Below are 20,455 nucleotides of genomic sequence, written 5' to 3'. Positions count from 1 at the left end.
GGGGGGACTGGAGAGGATTTGGGGGTTTCTGGGGGGCTTTTGTGTTTTTTGGGGTGATTTGAGGGGATTTGGAGACTTTGGGGATTGTTTGGGGGGATTTGTGTTTTTTGGGGGGATATTTTGGGGGGTTTGGGTGGATTTTGACATTTTTGGGGGGGTTGGAGAGAATTTGGAGGCTTTTTGGGGGGGATTTGGTAGGTTTTGGGATGCTCTGGGGGGATTTGAGGGGGATTGTTGGGATTTGGGGGCTTTTGAGGTCGGGGGGAGTTGGGGTTTGGTTTTTTGGAGGGATTTGGGAGGCTTATTTGTGGGGGTTTTAGGGTGGGATTTGGGTCTTTGGAAGGGGTCAGAGAGGATCTGGGGGATAATTTTGGGGGGATTTTGGTTTTTGGGGGCATTTTGAGGGGTCATTTTTGAGGGGGAGGATTTGGGGGGCTTTTGGGTGGATCCCAGTACCTTTGAAGCAAGTGATGAAGTTCTTCACTTTGGTGTCATCGAGGAAAAGCTGCAGAAAAAAAGGGGAAAAGCCTCAAAATCCCAAAGCAGGTGCAAGGGCCAAATGGGATCTGGCTGGGATCCATCCAGGGGCCATCTGGGATCCATCCAGGGGCCATCTGGGATCCATCCAGGGGTCATCCAGGCTCTGCCCTGGGTCCATTTAGAGTCTTTTTGTGGGGGTTTTGTCCAGGATCCGTTTTGTCTCTGGGCTGGGATCCATCCAGGTTGTGTCCTGGGTCTATTTAGAGCCTTTTGGGGAGGGGGGGGGGGTTGTCTGGGATCCATCCAGGCACTGCCCTGGGTCCATTTAGGGTCTTTTGGGGGGAGGGTTGTCCAGGATCTGTTTTGTCTCTGGGCTGGGATCCATCCAGGTTGTGTCCTGGGTCCATTTAGGGTCTTCTTGCGGGGGTTTTGTCCAGGATCTGTTTTATCTCTGGGCTGGGATCCATCCAGGCTCTGCCCTGGGTCCATTTAGGGTCTTTTTGGGGGGGTTTATCCAGGATCTGTTTTGTCTCTGGGCTGGGATCCATCCAGGCTGTATTCTGGGTCTATTCAGAGCCTTTTGGGGAGGGGGAGGTTGCCCGGGATCCATTTGGGATCCATCCAGCCTCTGCTCTGGGTCCATTTACGTCTTTTTGGGGGAGACTATCCAGGATCTGTTTGGGTTCTGTGCTGGGATCTGTTTGGGATCCATCCGGCATCCATCCAGCCTCTGTCCTGGGACCGTTGAGGTCTTTTTTTGGGGGGTTCTGCCCAGGATCCGTTGGGGATCCTCTCGGATCCTTACAGACACGCCCTTAACCCTATAGACACCCACATATATCCCTAGAGACATCCTATAACTGTACTGACACTCATACAGACACCCCCTTAACCCTATAGACACCCACATATATCCCTACAGACACCCCCATAACCCTACTGACACTCATACGTACCCCTAGAGACACCCCCTTAACCCTATAGACACCCCCATAGATCCCTATAGGCATCCCCCATATATCCCTATAGACACCCCCATAACCCTACTGACACACACACACACGTATCCCTATAGACACACACATGACCATACAGACACCCCCATAAGTCTGTAGGCACCCACATATATCCCTATAGGCATCCCCGAAGCCTATAGACACCATATATATCCCCCCATAGCCTTCTCATAGCCCCTATAGCCCCGTATAGCCCCCCATAGCCTCCTCATAGCCCCCCATAGCCTTCTTAGTCCCTATAGCCCCTTCATAGCCCCCTATAGCCCCCTCATAGTCCCCCATAGCCTCCTCATAGCCCCCCATAGCCTCCTCATAGTCCCTATAGCCCCTTCATAGCCCCCCATAGCCTCAGAGCCCCTATAGCCCCCCATAGTCTCTTCATAGCCCCTATACACCCCTCATAGCTCCCATAGCCCCTTCATAGCCCATATAGCCCCCCATAGCCCCCTTATAGCCCATATAGCCCCCCATAGCCCATATAGCCCCTTCATAGCCCCTATAGCCCCCCATAGCCCATATAGCCCCTTCATAGCCCCTATAGCCCCCCATAGCCCATATAGCCCCTTCATAGCCCCTATAGCCCCCCATAGCCTCCTTATAGACTATATAGCCCCCCATAGCCTCCTCATATCCCCCCATAGCCTTCTCATAGTCTGTATAGCTCCTTCATAGCCCCCCATAGCCCCTATAGCCCTCATAGCCCCCCATAGCCTCCTCATAGCCCCCATAGTATCTTGATAGCCCCCCATAGCCTCAGCATAGCCCCTACAGCCCCCCATAGCCCCCTTATAGCCCATATAGCCCCCCGCAGCCCCCCACTGACGGGCTCCAGAGGGAACGAGCAGCACCGGCCAGACGCTTTTTATTCCACGCCGTGGGGGGAGGGGCAGGGGGTGGTGCCTCTGGACCCCTCCCCCCAATCTGGACCCCCCCCCCCCCCCGTCCCCCCACGCGGGGAGGGTCCCACAGCCGCGGGGGTGGGGGGGCTCGGGGAGATGCTCTGAGTCGGCTTCATAATAAATAAACGGCTGAAACGGAAAAAAAGGGGGAAAAAGGGGGAAAAGGGGGAAAAGAGAGAGGGGAAATACAAAAGCTGAGGGGGGGAAAGGGTTAAATGGGAACAGAGGAAGTGGGGACCCTCCCACACACCGGTGTCACCCCCCACTCTCCCCCTGTGCCCCCTCCCCCCCACGCCTGGCAGTGAGCAGAGCTGGGAGGTAGCGCTGGGGGTCCCCCCACCCCGGGACCCCCCTCACCCTGTGACATCCACCTCGGGGACCCCATGCGCCTTGGGGACCCCCCCACCTCGGTGACACCCGCCTTGAGGACCTCCCCTCCCCCTGGGGACACCCATCTTGGGGATCCCCTCTCACTCTGGGGACCCTCCCTACTTGGGGGACACCCCCACCTTAGTGACACCCACCTTGGGGACCCCCCCACCTCAAGGACTCCCACTTTGGGGACGCCTCCCTTCACTTTGGGGACCCCTCACCTTAAGGACACCCTCCCATCCAGGGACCCCCCCCCCCCCCCTTCCACCTTGGGGACATCCCCATCAACTTTGGGGACCCCTCCCACCTTAAGGACTCCCACTTTGGGGACCCCTCCCCTGGGGACACCCACCACTTTGGGGACCCCCTTCCTTGTGACACCCACCTTGAAGACCCTCCACTTTGGGGACCGCCCCCCCCCTTCCCCTCCATGGCCCCCCCCCCCCCTTCCCCTCCATGGCCCCCCCAACCCTGAGGAGAAATCAGCATCTGGGTTGATAATTAGGGGCTTCTAATTAATAACTCTCTTTATACATCTCTGGACTCTGATGGGTGTCCTGTCCCACCCCACCCCTTCCCCATCCATGGGTGCTCCTGGGGTGCCCCCTCCCCTGTGGGTGCCCCCCACCCTCACCGTCCCATGTCACCCGAAGGCACTTGGGGGTGGCTTTGGGGGGCTTGGGGGGCACCTCCCGGTGCCAGGTGGATGGGGATGGGGGAGATGAGGGCACTGGGGGGTCCAGGAGGGGGTGTTGGGTGCCACTGGGGGTGGGTGGGTGCTGGAGGAGGTGATGGGCACCAAGGTGGGTGCAAGAGGAGCAGGAGGAGATGATGGGTGCCAAGATGGGTCTAGGAAGACCAGGACAAGATGAGGGGGGCACCAAGCTGGGTTGGGCAGGGGGAGGTGATGGACACCAGAATGGGTCCAGGAGAAGCAAGATGGTGTCAAGATAGGATGGGCAGGAGGAGATGGTGGGCACCAAGATGGGTCAAGCTGGGCAAAAAGATGAGGCACCAGGACTGGTTGGTCAGAATCAGAAGGAGATTGAGGGTGCCAAGGTGCATCCAGGAGATGCAAGAGGTGATGGGGGGCCAAGATGAGCTGGGCAGGACCTGGAGAAGGTGATGGGAGCCAAGATGGGCTGGGCAGGACCTGGAGAAGGTGATGGGTGCCAAGATGGGCTGGGCAGGACCTGGAGAAGGTGATGGGAGCCAAGATGAGTTGGGCAGGAGGAGATGAGGGGCACCAAAAATAGGTCCAGGAGGACCAGAAAGTGATGGGTGCCAAGTTGGGTTGGGCAGAACCAGGAAGAGATGGTGGGCACCAAGATGGGTCAAGCTGGGCCAAGAAGAGATGAGGGACACCAGGAGTGGTTGGTCAGCACAGGAAGGAGATTGTGGGTGCCAAGGTGGGTCCAAGAGGACCAGAAGATGATGGGTGCCAAGATGGGCTGAGCAGGAGATGAGGGGCACCAAGATGGGTTGGGCAGGAGATGATGGGCACCAAAATGGGTCCAGGAGGACCAGGAGGAGATGATGGGTGCCAAGGTGGGTCAGGTAGAGCCAAGAAGAGATGAAAGGTGCCAAGGTGGGTTGATCAGGACCAGGAGGAGATGATGGGCACCAAAGATGGGTCCAGCAGGGCCAAGCAGATGTGAGGGGCATCGAGATGGTTCCAGGAGAAGTGGAGGGCATCATGAGTGGCAAAACATTCCCAGCAGGACCAGAAGGACAGGACAGATGCCAAGATGTGTCTGGCAGGACCGAGCAGAGATGGCAGGATGCCAAGATGAGTTGGGAAGGACCAGGAGGAGACAATGGGCACCGAGTCCAGCAGGGCCAAGCAGAGATGACAGGATGCCAAGATGGGTTGGTCAGGAGCAGGAGGAGGTGATGGGCACCAAATGGTTTGGTCAGGAGCAGGAAGAGGTGATGGGCACCAAGATGGGTCCAGTAGGAGCAGGAGGAGGTGATGGGCACCAAGATGAGTCAGTCAGGAGGAGGTGATGGGCAGCAAGATGGGTCCATCAGGAGCAGGAGGAGGTGATGGGTATGAAGATGAGTCAGTCAGGAGCAGGAGGAGCTGATGGGCAGACCTTGCCGCTGAAGAGCAAAGAGTGAAGAACGAGGAGGCCCGAGGAAGCTGACATGGGGAAGTCAGACGACATGAGACATACACAGAGGCTGGAGCAGCTCTGCCTGGGACATGCTGCCATTGTCCTGAGAAGTAACTGCCTCCAAAGTCCAGGCTCTACACAAAAACCCTCTCTGTAACTCCTACCCTTGTCCCCTCCTCCCAGCCCCAACACAGCATTATCCCGGTACTTAATTTGCAAAGAATCACAGATCCGATTCCAAAAGTTGGCGGGTGCCACTGTGATGCGCTGCTCCAGAGCTTCAGTACCCCACTGTGTCCACATGACAGCAGCACTGACACACTCTGCTTGCCCCTTATATTCTTCAGAGCACAGCCTCAGTCTCTGGAAACAGAGCAAAACAAGTGATTCAGATGCAAAACCTAATCACTCGGCAGCCAAAGCCCCAGCACCTCACTCGGCAGCCAAAGCCCCAACACCTCACTCGGCAGCCAAAGCCCCAACACCTCACTCGGCAGCCAAAGCCCCAACACCTCACTCGGCAGCCAAAGCCCCAGCACCTCACTCGGCAGCCAAAGCCCCAACTCCCATGTATCAAAAGCAAACTGACATACACTCAGTGCTCCTCCACCTGCCCTTGACTCTACATCCCCAGGCAGAGCACCTCTACGGTAAACACACACATATAAACACCAACACCACACAGAACACAGACAACACAACACAGAAGTGAGGAGACTCGGTCACACGATGCTGGGACTGGAGATGCCCTAAAGTAAAGACCTATGGGGCTGTGACAAAGAAGCGAGGCTCCACAGCAGCCATGCAAAGAGGCTAAGGGAACAGCCCAGGATTGAGACTGGGATGATGGATGCACAAGAAGCCTGACCATGAGTCCCAGAGAATGTAGCAATGAAGGGAATGAGAACAAATCTCAGAACAGGGATGCCTACTGAGAAGAGCTGCTGACGCAGCCTGGAACGCTGCACCGTGGGAAACGACCGACAAAGAATTTCAAGGTGTGAAGATGATCCACAGTTTAAGCTTCTTATGAAAGAAAAGTGGCACTGATGGCCACCGGAAGGAGGAGGTTTGTTCTTTGAGACCTCAGGGAAAATGGCCAAGTCATGTGCCATGTGCCTCAAGTGCAAAAAAAGACTTTGGGACTCAAGGAAGTCCTGAGATGTGAAGGACAGACAACACAACACCCCACACAGACACTGGAGCCACTCTGCCTGCCACACACTGCCCTTGTCCTGAGAAGTAACTTCCTCTCTTTCCTTGCCTAACGGGGACTGGCTACGGAACATTCCCCTACACAACCTTTATAACTGCTCCCTGTGACTCCCGACCTTATCCCCTCCTCCCAGCCCCAACACAGAATTATCCTTAACTGCCAAAGCCCAAAGGCAAACTGACTGAGCCAAAGCCCGAAGTCATGAAAGATGAAGCTTTCCTCTATCCAGGCAGACGCGCACCTCAGAGGAAAACGAGGAGCCGACTTGATGCAAATGCACAAGGTGAGGTTTATTCTCAGAAAATTCTATAACTTTCAGATATATACCTGCATTAAATTCAAAGGAGTAGTCTAGTTATCAGGCACAAATCTGTATGTCTATATAGGTGTACACTGTAAAATCAATCAAATTCAGAAGAATACTGTAACTCTCTGGAATAAATTCTGTATCTTTATACTGTGTGCACAAAGTACATTCCACAAAGTACTCAAATTATCAGCCAAAATTCTTTAACTTTCAGATATATACCAGCATTAAATTCAGAGGAGTAGTCTAGTTATCAAGCACAAATTCTGTATGTGTAAATTTGTGTACACTGTAGAACCAATCAAGTCTTCCAATTATCAGTCAAATCCTTTCAGTTTCAGAAAGCCACCTGTCATAAATTCAGAAGAATACTCCAATTCTCTGGAAAGAATTCTCTATCTTTTACACTGTGTGCAAAAAGTACATTCCACCAAGCCTTCCAATTCTCAGCCACATTCTGTAACTTTCAGATATATACCAGCATTAAACTCACAAAAGTAGTCTAGTTATCACGTACAAATTCCGTACGTTTTATCGTGTGCACACCGTAAAACCAATCAAGTCTTCCAATTATCAGTCAAATCCTATCACTTTAAGAAAGCTACCTGTAATAAATTCAGAAGAATACTCCAAGCCTTGGACGAGAATTCCGTATTTTTATACTGTGTGCACAAATTATATTCCACCAAGCTCTCCAAGTATCAGAAAATTCTATAACTTTCAGATATATACCTGCATTAAATTCAAAGGAGTAGTCTAGTTATCAGGCACAAATTCTGTATGTTGTATTGTGTACACACAGTAAATTCAAACATGTCCTCGAATTATCGGTCAAATCCTTTTAGTTTCAGAAAGTTACCTTTCATACATTCAGAAGAATATTCCAATTCTTAGACGAGAAATATGTATTTTTATACCGTGTGCACAAAGTACATTCAATAAAGCACTCGAATTATCAGCCAAATTCTGTAACTTTCAGATATATACCACCATTAAAGTCAGAGGAGTAGTCTAGTTACCATTTTTAACCAACACCGAGCTCTTTTCAGCAGCAGGACACCGGAGCCCTCATTACAAGCCCGAGGCCAGTAACGCAGCACGAGGAAAGCCACGTGTATCCCCGTATCAGGTGCCTCTGGGAAAGAGGAGAAGCAAAGCCCACTGAACATTGATCAGTATCCTGTAGCTGTGGCACACGCCTGACGTGGCCCTCCCATCCTGCAACCGAGACGCCCTGAAGGGACAAAAAAGGGCTGAGCTGCCCCAAGGTCTCATTGCTCACCCCTGCCCCTCACTGAGCCAATCTGCTTGAACCCTTGAAAAGACTCAGTTGCTCATATACGTGGGGACAAGGACAGGAAAACTCAGTTCCTACTTGGTTGCTACCTTAGAGAGCAGTACTCGGAGGCAAGGCACTGATCCCAGGCATCACTCAGCGGGGTAAGAGCCAGTCAGCGCCAGCACAGCCCGGTGGGATGTGGGCAGCCAGGCACTCCCCAGGCCAGGCAGGACTCTGCCACAGCACAACCAAACTCAACCTGCTGCCTCCAGCTCCTCCACCAAGCTGGAAAAGCCTCTTTTTCTGCTGTTGAGGTTACGTTGCACATCAAGAGAGCTGTGCCCTGTGGGTGCTGTTAGGAAGCTGCGTGTTTGTGTGTGTGTGTGTGTGAAGGCAGTGGGGCTGCACAGCCTCATACTCACAAACTGCCGCCCGAGCTTGGCTTTGACTCGCTCGGCCTCGCTCTCAGCGGGGTGCGGGGCGTAGCTGAGGGCACCCATGCGGTTGCTTATCCACAGACGGGCTCTTCCTCGTGTAGAAGGAGCAGGTGCGGAAGCAGCTGAAGGGAGCGTCCTGCACGGCCGTGCCGAGCTGGGGGTCGCAGGGTGGATGTGTGCAGTCATCCTCCAGGCGCCAGGCCTCCCCCTGGGGAGCAGAAGGACAAACCACCCCGGTCAGAGCCACAGCCTGGGCTACGTCCTACCGCTCCAGCCATTGGTGGGGGTCCCAGTGGACGGCCCAGCCCAGCCCCCCTCTGCCCACCCCACACCCAGCAGCACGGAGTCACAGAACGGTTTCAGCTGGAAGAGAGCTTGAAGCTCGTCGAGCGCAGCCTTTGTCCCAGCCCTATCGCCCATCAGCCCACTTCCCGTAGTGCAACATCCACCCGGCTCTGAAATCCCTCCAGGGACGGTCACTCCTGCACCTCCCTGGGCAGCCGCTCCAACGCCTGACAACCCTGTCAGCAAAGAAATTCCTCCTCAGATCCAGCTTGAACCTCCCCTGGTGCAACTTGCGGCCGTCTCCTCTCGTTCTATTGCTTGCTACTGGGGAGGACAGACCCACTCCCACCTCGCTACAGCTTCCTTTCAGGTAGTCGCAGAGAGCGAGAAGGGCTCCTCTGACCCTCGTTTTCTCCCCCAAATCCCTCCGTGGGCACCCTACAGCCCCCACAGCTGGAGGGCACATCCCTGCCACAAGCCCCTGGCCATTCCTTGCCCCCACCTGCCCCAGGCAGCACTCCCTGCTCCCGCCCTGCGCAGCCTCGTGTACCCACAGCTCCCAACATCTTTCTGGCAGGAATCAGTTAAAAACAGTCAAGCGTAACAAAGACTTGGCCAGAGTCAGGACCTCCGAGCGCTGCTGCAGGATTCAGTATTATTACTCAGAATAAAGGGAAAATCAGAAAATTAGAAAGACACGATTCACTGTAAAATAGCACCATGATAAGAAACCTCAGCTCACTGGAATTCGAACCAGTAGAGGCCTTGAAGACCCCGAATGCTGAAAACAAAGAAGCTGGAGGGCAGACAGCTGCAGATAAGGAGGACTCGGAATGTGGAAAACAGAATTGCTTGCGTTCTGCTCCGTGGCATGGAAATCTACCGGAGGCGCCGCACAAGTACAAACCGGAAGGAGCCTTACACCACAATACGAAGCGGGGATAGGTCATAAATATGTAATAGGCACTTCTGCGTACCCCTACCTGTACCCTGTACGTAGCCCTTTGTTATACAATAAGGTGCACGAGCTGGGCAGAATTATCTCCCTCGCACCCACCGGCGCAATACATACCTGGTTCATAACCCTTCACCGTGTGGTAGAGTTTGTTCCGCACGTCAATTGGCGAGCCAGGCAGGAGACCCTCTCGGCCCGGCTGCTGGACCGGGCGGGGCGTGGGACATTCTGGGTGCGCCACCAGACTGTTTCTCCAGAGAGTCTCCCATCCCCATCCCATCGCTGCAGGGGAAGAGACCGACCGGCGAGCGGGCCGGGAACGTAAACTGGGAAGCCTGCAGGGGTATAGGGGATGAGTCCATAAGCCGCGTATGGGACACCCCACGCTGTGACGGGGAGTAGTGGAGATCACCAAGACCCTGTAAGTTGTAAAGGGGGGTATAAGTACGCCTTGCGCCCGGGTGAGGGAGCGATACTGCTCGCCCCTGGGGAATTAGCGAGTTCGCTGGCACGGTAACTTGGGCGCTCCTCGCTGGGACAGCGGGGGCAACGTGTGTGGTATAGAATTGCTTGCAGAATTGCTGTACCGGTACCGTGCATATTCTAGCATGGCTAAAGTTACCAAAGCAAGTAGCGATTATGCATTGCAAAGCCCACCAAAACGGAACAACTGCACAAGAGGTAGCCAATTCGGCGGCAGATCAGGAAGCAAAGACAGCAGCTGAAAAAGGTACAGCAGAGATACCCTCTCTGATTCCGGATGGAAAAATCCCAATCAACCAAATTCCTAACCATTCAAAAGAAGACCAGAAATCGATTCAGGATTTAGGGGGAAAACCAGAGAACAATGGTTGGGCTACACCACCACAGGTGACAGTAGCGGTGCCGAGCACATTACTTTTGGGTTATAATCCTGGTTGAACATAGAAAGTCTCACTGGGGAGTCAAAGCCCTACGTAAGTATCTGAGCAAACGCATTGTCGCCTGTAACTTGTACACGACCATCAAACAAGAAACACAACAATGTGAGATTTGGGAAGGGTACTTCCCCTGGACAGTGGTGGCAAATTGACTTTTCAGAACTTGAGAGAAAAAGGGGGTTCCAATATCTACTTGTACTAACTGATACCTTTTCAGGATGGCCAGAAGCATTCCCTTGCCAAACAAACAAGGCTAAAGAGGTAACTAAGGCTTTACTACATGAAGTAATACCGAGATTTGGGATCCCAGCAGTAATATCCTCAGACAGAGACCCTCATTTTGTGACCAAAATTACCCAACAAATTAGTCGGGTTCTGGGGATAGACTGGCAGTTGCACACTCCCTAAAGACCCCAAGCAACGGGCCAGGTAAAGAAGATGAACCACTTCCTTAAATTACAGATTGAAAAATTGTGCCGAGAAACCGGACTAGCCTGGCCTCTGTTACGACCTCTAGCCTTGTTGCGAACAAGAACCAAACTGAGGACTAAGGAGACATTAAGTCCCTTCAAAATACTCTATGGAAGACCCTCTTCAGTTCAGGGGGGAACCTCAACAAAAGCTGCTGCCGAGATGTTAACTGACTACATAATAAGCTTAAAAAAAAAAAAAAAAAAAACCACCTCAGAAAAGTAGAAAAACTGGTTCTGTGGAACAGAGCTCCTGGCTTGGAGCAGGCTAACGGACAGGAGCTTTTCTGTCCCTGAATTAGGTCAAAGAATCAGCTTTCGGCTGCCGCTCTGGAAAGAGAGGAGATGTGAGCATGCTAGCAGCCAGCAGCACGGCCAGGTGCATCCCACCAGCCAGAGCCCATCAGCACACACCAGCCCGAGCGGAGGGACGGTCGGTGGAGCAACACGCCCGTACCTCTCAGGCGTCCAGCTGCGGTTGCGATCGGGCTGGGAAAGTCTCCTCTCCCCCGCGCCGAGAAGAGAAAATGGCGTTCAAAATGGCGGCGAAAACGGCGGGAATTTTCTGATTGGCTGCTGGCGCGCGGGGCACCCGGCAGGAGAGAGAGCTTAAAAAAAGCTGCGGTATGGCTTTTCGCCACCGGGTGGCAGCGGCGAGCGCAACGTTCCGATTGGCGGCGGCGTTGCCGGGCAACGGCGACGCGCGATTCCGATTGGCCGCGAAATTCAAAATGGCGGCGAAACGACGGCGCTTTCCGATTGGCCGCGGGCGGGCACGTGAAGCAGGAACGGGCGACGCGCGATTCCGATTGGCCGAAAAATCCAAGATGGCCGCGAGAGGACGCCGCCTTCCGATTGGCTCGGGCGTTGCTAAGCGACGCCGACGGGAGATTCCGATTGGCCGAAAAATTCAAGATGGCCGCGAGAAGACGCGGCGTTCCGATTGGCTCGGGCGTTGCTAAGCGACGCCGACGCGCGATTGCCATTGGCCGAGAAATTCAAGATGGCGGACGAGGCGACGCCGCTTTCCGATTGGCCGCGGGCGGCCACGTGAACCGGGAACGGGCGACGCGCGATTCCGATTGGCCGGCAGGTAAAAAAGCCCAAAAAATTCGAAAAAAAGCAGAAAAAAACCCAAAGAAGCGGCAGTAAAAAAGCAGAAAAAAAACCCAGAAGCAAGGGAGATTAAAGGCGGAAGGGAGGGAGCGATCAGGGAGAAGAAATTGGCGAAGAAAGGCAGAAAAGTGGCAGGAAACTATAGAAAACCGCGGGAAAAAAGCAGAAAACGCACAGAGAAAAGGCTGAGAGAAGGCAGATGGAGGACAGAAGAGAGGCAGGAGAACGGCGGAAAAAATAGCAGAAGAGAGACAGAAAACGTTGGAAACGAATTTTGAAACGACAGGAAAAACGGCAGTTCAAAGGCTGAGCAACGGCACTAAAACGTGGGAGGAAGCAAGAAGTAAGGCAGGAGAAATACAGAAGAAAGGCAGAAAACCGCTAGAAAATCGTTAGGGAAAAAGTAGAAGAGAAAGGCACAACAAACAGATGAAACGCAGATTAAAGCCTGCCATCTCGTTTTCCGCCACTGGGTGGCAGCGCCGAGCGTCCCGGGCTGCAATCTCGTTTTCCGCCACTGGGTGGCAGCGCCGAGTGCTGTGTGCATAAAATATATTCCACCAAGCCCTCCAATTATCAGTCAAATTCTGTAACATTCAGATATATACCAGCATTAAATTCAGAGGAGTAGTCTAGTTACCAGGCACAAAATCTGTATGTCTAAATCTGTGCACACTATCAAATCAATCATGTCTTTTAATTATCAGTCAAATCCTTTCAGTTTCAGAAAGCTGCCTGCAATAACTTAAGAAGAATACTCCAATTCTTAGATAACAATTCTGTACTTTTATACTGTGTACACAAAGTATATTCCACCAAGTTCTCCAATTATCAGCAAAATTCTGTAACATTCAGATATATACCAGCATTAAATTCAGAGGAGTAATCGAGTTATCAGGCACAAAGTCTGTATGTCTAAATATATGCATAATGTAAAACCAATCAAGTCTTCCAATTATCAGTCAAATCCTTTCAGTTTCAGAAAGCTACCTGTAATAAATTCAGAAGAATACTCCAATTCTCTGGAAAGAATTCTGTATATTTATACTGTGTGCACAAAGTACACTCCACCAAGCCCTCCAATTATCAGCCAAATTCTGCAACTTTCAGATATATACCAGCATTAAATTCAGAGGAGTAGTCTACTTATCAGGCACAAATTCTGTATGTCTAAATCTCTGCACACTGTAAAATCAATCAAGTCTTCCAATTATCAGTCAAATCCTTTCAGTTTCAAAACGCTACCTGTAATAAATTCAGAAGAATACTCCAATTCTCAAATGATAATTCTGTATCTTTGTACTCTGTGCACAAAGTACATTCGACCAAGCCCTCCAATTATAAGCCAAATTCTTTTACTTTCAGATATATACCAGCAAAAAATTCACGTGAGTAGTCTAGTTATCAGGCACAAATTCTGTACGTCTCAATCTGTGCAAACTGTAAAATCAATCAACGCTTCCAATTACCAGTCAAATCATTTCACTTTCAGAAACCTACCTGTCATAAATTCAGAAGAATACTCCAATTCTCTAGAAAGAATTCTATATATTTATACTGTGTACACAAACTATTTTCCACCAAGACCTCGAATTATCAGCCAAATTCTGCAAATTTAAGACGTATACAAGCATTAAATTCAGAAGAGTAGTCTAGTTATCAGGCAAAAATTCTTTATGTGTAAATCTCAGCACACTACAAAATGAATCAAAGCTTCCAATTATCAGTCAAATCCTTTCAGTTTCAGAAAGCTACCTATAATAAATTTAGAAGAATACTCACATTCTCTGAAAACAATTCTCTATCTTTTATACTGTGTGCACAAAATACATTCCACCAAGTCCTCAAATTATCAGCCAAAATTCTTTAACTTTCAGATATATACCAGCATTACATTCAGAGGAGTAGTCTAGTTATCAAGCACAAATTCTGTATGTGTAAATTTGTGTACACTGTAAAATCAATCAAGTCTTCCAATTAGCAGTCAAATCCTTTCCGTTTCAGAAAGCTACCTGTCATAAATTCAGAAGAATACTCCAATTCTCTGGAAAGAATTCTCTATCTTTTATACTGTGTGCACAAAGTACATTCCACCAAGCCTTCCAATTATCAGCCAAATTCTGTAACTTTCTGATATATACCAGCATTAAATTCAGAGGAGTACTCTAGTTATCAGGTACAAATTCTGTATGTTTTATTTTGTGCACATAGTAAAAACATTCAAGTCCTCCAATTACCAATTATCTCCTTTCACTTTCCGATACCTACCAGTATTAAGTTCAGAACAATGGACTAGTTAGCAGTAAAAAAATCTCTACGTTTTAATGTGCACACAGTAAATTCAACAGAATTCTCCAATTATCAGTCAAATTATTTCAGTTTCAGGTATCTTCCCGAAATAAATTCAGAAGAATAGTACAATTGTCCGGCGAGTATTCTGTAAGTTTATACTGTTTGCACAAAATACATTCAACCAAGCCCTCCAATTATCAGATAAATTCTGTAACTTTCAGATATATACCAGCATTAACTTCAGGAGAGTTATTCAATTATCAAGTAAATATTCTGCATGTTTTGCTCCGAGCACTTAATAAATTCAACAGAGTCCTCCAATTTTCAGTCACACTTTATCACTTTCAGACAGCTACCATCTATCAAGTCAGAAGATATGTCTAATTATCAGCCTAAAATTCTGTATGTTTCAATGTTTGAACACAGTAAATTCAGTCACATCCTCCAGTTATCAGTCAAATCCTTTCACATTCAGATACCTGCCACTATTTAATTCTGAACAGTGGACTAGTTATCATTCAAGTACTCTCTATGTTTTATTTTGCACACACAGCAAATTCAACCAAATCCTCCATTTATCAGTCTAATCCTTTCAGTTTCAGGCATCTACCTGAAATAAATTCAGAAGAGTTCTCCAATTCTCAGGCATATATATTCTGTATGTTTCACTGTTTGCACAGCATAAAGTCAACCACGTCCTCTGATTATCAGTCAAATCATGTCAGTTTCTTTGTTCTACGAGCATTAACTTCAGAAGAGTGATCCAATTATCACGTAAAAATTCTGATTGTTTAACTCAAAGCACACATTAAATACCACAGACTCCTCCAATTTTCAGTCACATTCTATCAGTTTCAGACAGCTACCAGATATCAAGCCAGAAGACATGTCTAATTATCAGTCTACAATTCTGTATGTTTTAATGTGTGCACACAGTAAATTCAACCATGTCCTCCAATTATCAGTCAAATCCTTTCAGTTTCAGAAAGCCACCTGTAATAAATTCAGAAGATATTTCTGCCACGAAGTTTTCGGCTCTTCGCCTGAAAAACCAGACTCGAAGTCTGCAAACCAGACTCTAAGTCTGAGAAACCCAGGCTCAAGGCCTGAAACCAGGCTCGAAGCCTGGAAAACCCAGGTTCGAAGCCTGAAAAACCAGCTCCAAGCCTACTTCATGCGGCGATCATCCCAGGGTCCGATTCTCAGCTGGGTGGGAAGAAATCAGTCCTACTCAATGTGAGTGATAGCAGAAATCTTCTCCTCCATTGAGAGCAGGCTCTAACTTATATACACAGCAGCTTCAAAGCTAGCTCAGCAACAGCAGCTAATAGATTACATTCTTATGTTCATCCTACTTGCGGTTTCTGCGATAAGCAAGCTCCCTCACATTTTCCCATCTTGTTTTCCCCCGAAGTTGTTTTTCACCTTGAGCTATTAGCTCGTTAGCTGAAAACAGCCCGGCCTTGAAGGAGCAGATAGCAGCCTGCTGTCTTCGCTGACTATGTGACAGCAACTACTTTAACCATGGCTCTGACTCTGGTCTTGATTGTGCATTAAATTCATATAACTAGAACTCAGATTGCCTTGCCCCATCAGGCCTAACATTATACCCCGGGATCCATGTCCATGCTCCCTTAACCATTCCTCCACATATTTCTAATTATCAGGCAAAAATTCTGTATTTTTTAATGTGTGTACACAGTAAATTCAACTGAATCCTCCAATTATCAGTCAAATTCTTTCAGTTTCAGACAACTACCAGCATTATCTTCGGAAGATTTTTCCAATTATCAGCCAAAAATCCTGCATGTTTTACTCTCAGCACACAATACATTCAACAGAGTCCTCAAATTCTCAGTCACATTCTATCAGTTTCAGATAGATACCAACTATAACTTCCAATTTTCAGTCGAATCCTTTCAGTTTCAGATAACTATCTGCAATAAGTTCAGTAGACTACTCCAACTCTCAGGCAAAAATTCTGTATGTTTAAATGTGTGCATACAATAAATTCAACTGAGTCCTCCAATTATCATTAAATTGTCTCATTTTCATTACTACAACAAATTAAGTAGAGTACTACAATACTCAGGCAAAAATTCTACATGTTTAAATTTACCGGACTACTGCAATTATCAGACAAATTTGCTGTATATTTAAATCTTTGCACACAATAAACTAAAAGGAGTACTCGATCTGACATACATTCTTGTAAGTTTCAAATGTGTGCTGAAAACAAATTCTACAGATCGCTCCAATTTTCAGACAGAAAATCTCGACATTTTAGATGCTTGCACTCCATAAATTCAGCAGACAAATTCTCAGACTGATATTCTGTATCTTTATCTGTGTGCACACTCTATATTAAAGGGAGTAACCTATCAGATAGAAGTTATATAAGTTTCAGGTGTGTTCAAAATATATTCATTTATATATATTCATATATTCATTTCAGAGAGAATACCTTTGAGATACCTGAACACAATTAATACAAAAGTCTACCCTAATTATCTGACAGAAAGGCTGTATATTTAACTGTAAGCACACAATAAATTCAACCGAGTCCTCAAATTATCTGTCAAATCCTTTCAGTTTCACATATCTACCAGAAATAAATTAAGAAGAGTAGTCTAATTATCTGGCAAAAATCTGAATTATTATCTTTGTGCACACAATAAATTCAACAGAGTCCTCCAATTATCAGTCAAATCTTTTCAATTTTAGATATCTACCTGTAATATATTCAGAAGAGTACTCCAATTATCAGGAAAAATTCTCTATGTTTAGCTATGTGCTCACAGTAAATTCTGTTCTCCAATTATGAGACAGAAATTCTTCAAAGTTTAAGATGTGTGCTCACAATAAATCCAACAGAATACTCCAAATATGAAAAAGAAAATCTTAAACTCTCAGATATGTGGAAACAATAATTTCAGCAGATTGCTACAATCCTTGAACAAAAATTCTGTATGTTTAACTGTGTGCACACACTAAACCCAACAGAGTCCTCCAATTATCAGACGAATCCTTTAGGTTCCAGATGTATGTAGACAAGAAAGTTAGCAGACTGCTCCAATTTTCAGACAGAAGTGCAGCATGTTTAACTCTGTACACACAATATATCAAAGGAGTCCTGTATCAGGCACAAGTCTTAAAAGTTTCAGATTTGCTCAAAATATATTCAACAGAGTGCTCCAATTTTCACACAGAACGTTAAGTTTCAGGTATGTGCACATAATAAATTCAGCACGTTACTCCAAATCTCAGACAAAAATTTCTGTACATTTAACTGTGTGCACACAACAAATTCAGCAGACTACTCCAATTATCCCACAGAAATGCTGTATGTGTTGTAATGTTGCAAGCAATATTCATTCAAAGATGTAGAGAAGCTAGGTAATGCACATACAGAGATGTATGCAGACAACATAGTGCAACCAACAGAGTTGACTCAAAGCCACCCTGCGTTTGCTAGCTACTTACTTATATGCTGCTTCCACCTATGTGATCACTCAGAAACAAACTGATTAACTTGCAGCACCTGTTTCTGATAATGGGAAGTAGCTTGCCAGCTTCATTAACTTGTCCCTACCATGTTGATTCAAGCTGGCTGGTCAAAGTCATATTTGTACCTACAATTCCCCCCTTTTTTCTTTTTGGACCAGCCAGCCTTCAGCAACACATTTCAAAATTAAAGGTACATGAAGAAACTATAAGTATTTTTACCCATGGCCATTAGTTTACAACAAAAAGTCATAACAGCTACATCACTGAACAATATAACACAGAAATCCATAAATTCAAAATAAACATAATGTGGTATCTGTTGCTAGGAGGGATGCCTACTGGTGAGAAGGGATGAGTTCTGTGTACTTCAACCGATGTTTCTGTTTCCTGAATGCAGTTTCGGACTTTTCTTCAACTTCTTTAGCATGCTTATCTGTGAGCATTATCTGTGAGTTGGAAATACCTCTTCATCTGTAAAAACACACCATTTTTGCTTTCAAGTTTCCATTGGCCGTCTTGTTAAGTTCTTCAATTCTTCTAATGAGATACAGACTGCCAGAGGAATTTACGGCAACATACATGGTACCACCATTGACAGGTTTTACATTTTAATAGGGTGATGGATTGAGGGCTGATCATTTAGGGGATTGTTTTTTCCATTGGTCTTACAGTCATTAAGTCCTTTTGGTTGATATGGCTTGATCCACTTTGCCAGAATCCACCAGGGACCTTGATCTGTAACAACTGAGCATAGCCTCTTCCCCACGTTAACAGATTTGCAGGTCCTTGCCACTCTCCAGTAGTGGGATTCTTATACCAAACTTTTGGTTTTTTAGTAAAATCCATTAATCCCAACACATTTGGGCAAAATGTGTTAATTCCGGTGCTTCATTCTGGTTTGCGACAATTCTTAGATGATTCATTGTAATCATGGCTTTCGTAAGTCTATCTTGAGGGCTCACCCCCTCTTCCCCTGTTTTTTGTTTTTCTAGCAGTCCTTTTAAAGTTTGATGAGTACGTTCAATAACGGTTTGGCCGGTAGAATTGCCTGGGATTCCAGTAGTATGTTTGACGCACCCTAAGTTCAGAAACTTACACGTTATACTGGCTATGTGTCCTGAGCCATTATCAGTTTTTGTCTCTTGTGGAATGCCAAGGACAGCAAAACAACTCCTCCCATGTCTTATAACATCTCGAGCACTGTCGCTTGTTGAGGCGACATCTTTAACTCTGTGCACATAATATATTAAAAGGAATACTCTATCAGATAAGTTCCTTCAGATACATGCACGCAATAAAATCAGCAGAGTACTCCCATTCTCAGACAAAAATTCTGTATATTTAACTGTGCACACAGTAAATTCAACAAGAGTTCTCCAATTTTCAGACAAATCCTCTCAGTTTCAGATAGCTATCTGCAATAAATTCAGAAGAGTACTCCAATCATACAACAGAAATGCTGTATGTCTAACTGTGCATATGATACATTAAAAGGAATACTCTATCAGACAGAAATTTCTTAAGATTTAGATATCTGCACACAATAAATTCAGCAGACTACTCAAATTATCTGACAGAAATGCTGTATAACTCTGTGCACATAATTCAACAGAGTTCTCCAATTATGACAGAGATTCTGTAACTTTAAGATATGTGCACACATTAAATTCAGCAGTTCTCCAATTTTCAGAGAGAAATTCTTTAAGATATGTGTACACAATAAATTAAGCTCAGTATTCTATCAGACTCGCCGAAACTGCTGCAAATCAGTTTGTCGGATCAGTTTGTTTGTTGCAAATCCAGAGTGTCAGGAGGTTGGGACATGCCTTTTTTCTGTTGTATCTAGCAACAGGACAAGGGCTGATGGGATGAAGCTGGAACACAAACAGTTCCACTGAAACATAAGAAAAAACTATTTCACTGTGAGGGTGATGGAGCCCTGGCACAGGCTGCCCAGAGGGGTTGTGGAGTCTCCTTCCTTGGAGGTCTTCAAGGCCCCACCTGGATGTGTTCCTATGCGACCTGATCTAGGTGAACCTGCTTCTGCACGGGGGTTGGACTAGATGATCTGTAAAGGTCCCTTCCAACCCTACCATTCTATGATTCTATGGAATCTGCTGGGGAAGAAAAACTTATCTACACAAAGTCAGAAAGTAGAGACATCCTTTATTTGACAACGTGCACTGGAGAGAGGGGATCACTCACAAAGAGTGGCTGACAAGGCATTAGAATAAATATTTATCCCCAACATTCTTTTGTTCTTTATTACTCTGCATAAAAGCCCACTTAGAATTGTTCATTAAATTTACCCTTTACCTTGATGGGTTGTTACTTTTACACATTACATCACTCTAATCAATTGGTCCCTTATTACACAAGTTAAACATATTCATAAATATTTCAAAAATGTAAATATGCAAGACACAAAAAAATCCCAAGAGAAGTCTAACAGGACAGCTAGGAAAACAGGAGAGCAGAGTGATGCCAACCCTGCCTTCACACCCATGGATTTTTCCTGCCTTTGACTGAGCCCCCATGGGACGCTCCGGCCTTCTGCATCCTCATTCTCCCCAAAGCCCAACTCCAACTGCCTCACAAGTCAGAATCTCCCAGAACAAAAGAACCATCTAGCTTGAATCTTCCCTATAAAGCACATCAGAACCTCTGCCCAATCGTGTCTCACCACATTGCTCGGTATGCGCTCTTACCTCAGCCTTCACTGGAGCTCAGAATATTCTGCATACGCAACTCAGAAACCTCCAAATCATCAGAGCACACACTCAGGAC

Source organism: Colius striatus, chromosome W (assembly GCF_028858725.1).
Source record: "Colius striatus isolate bColStr4 chromosome W, bColStr4.1.hap1, whole genome shotgun sequence".
Lineage (NCBI taxonomy): Eukaryota > Metazoa > Chordata > Aves > Coliiformes > Coliidae > Colius > Colius striatus.
This window is presented reverse-complemented; position numbering follows the sequence as displayed.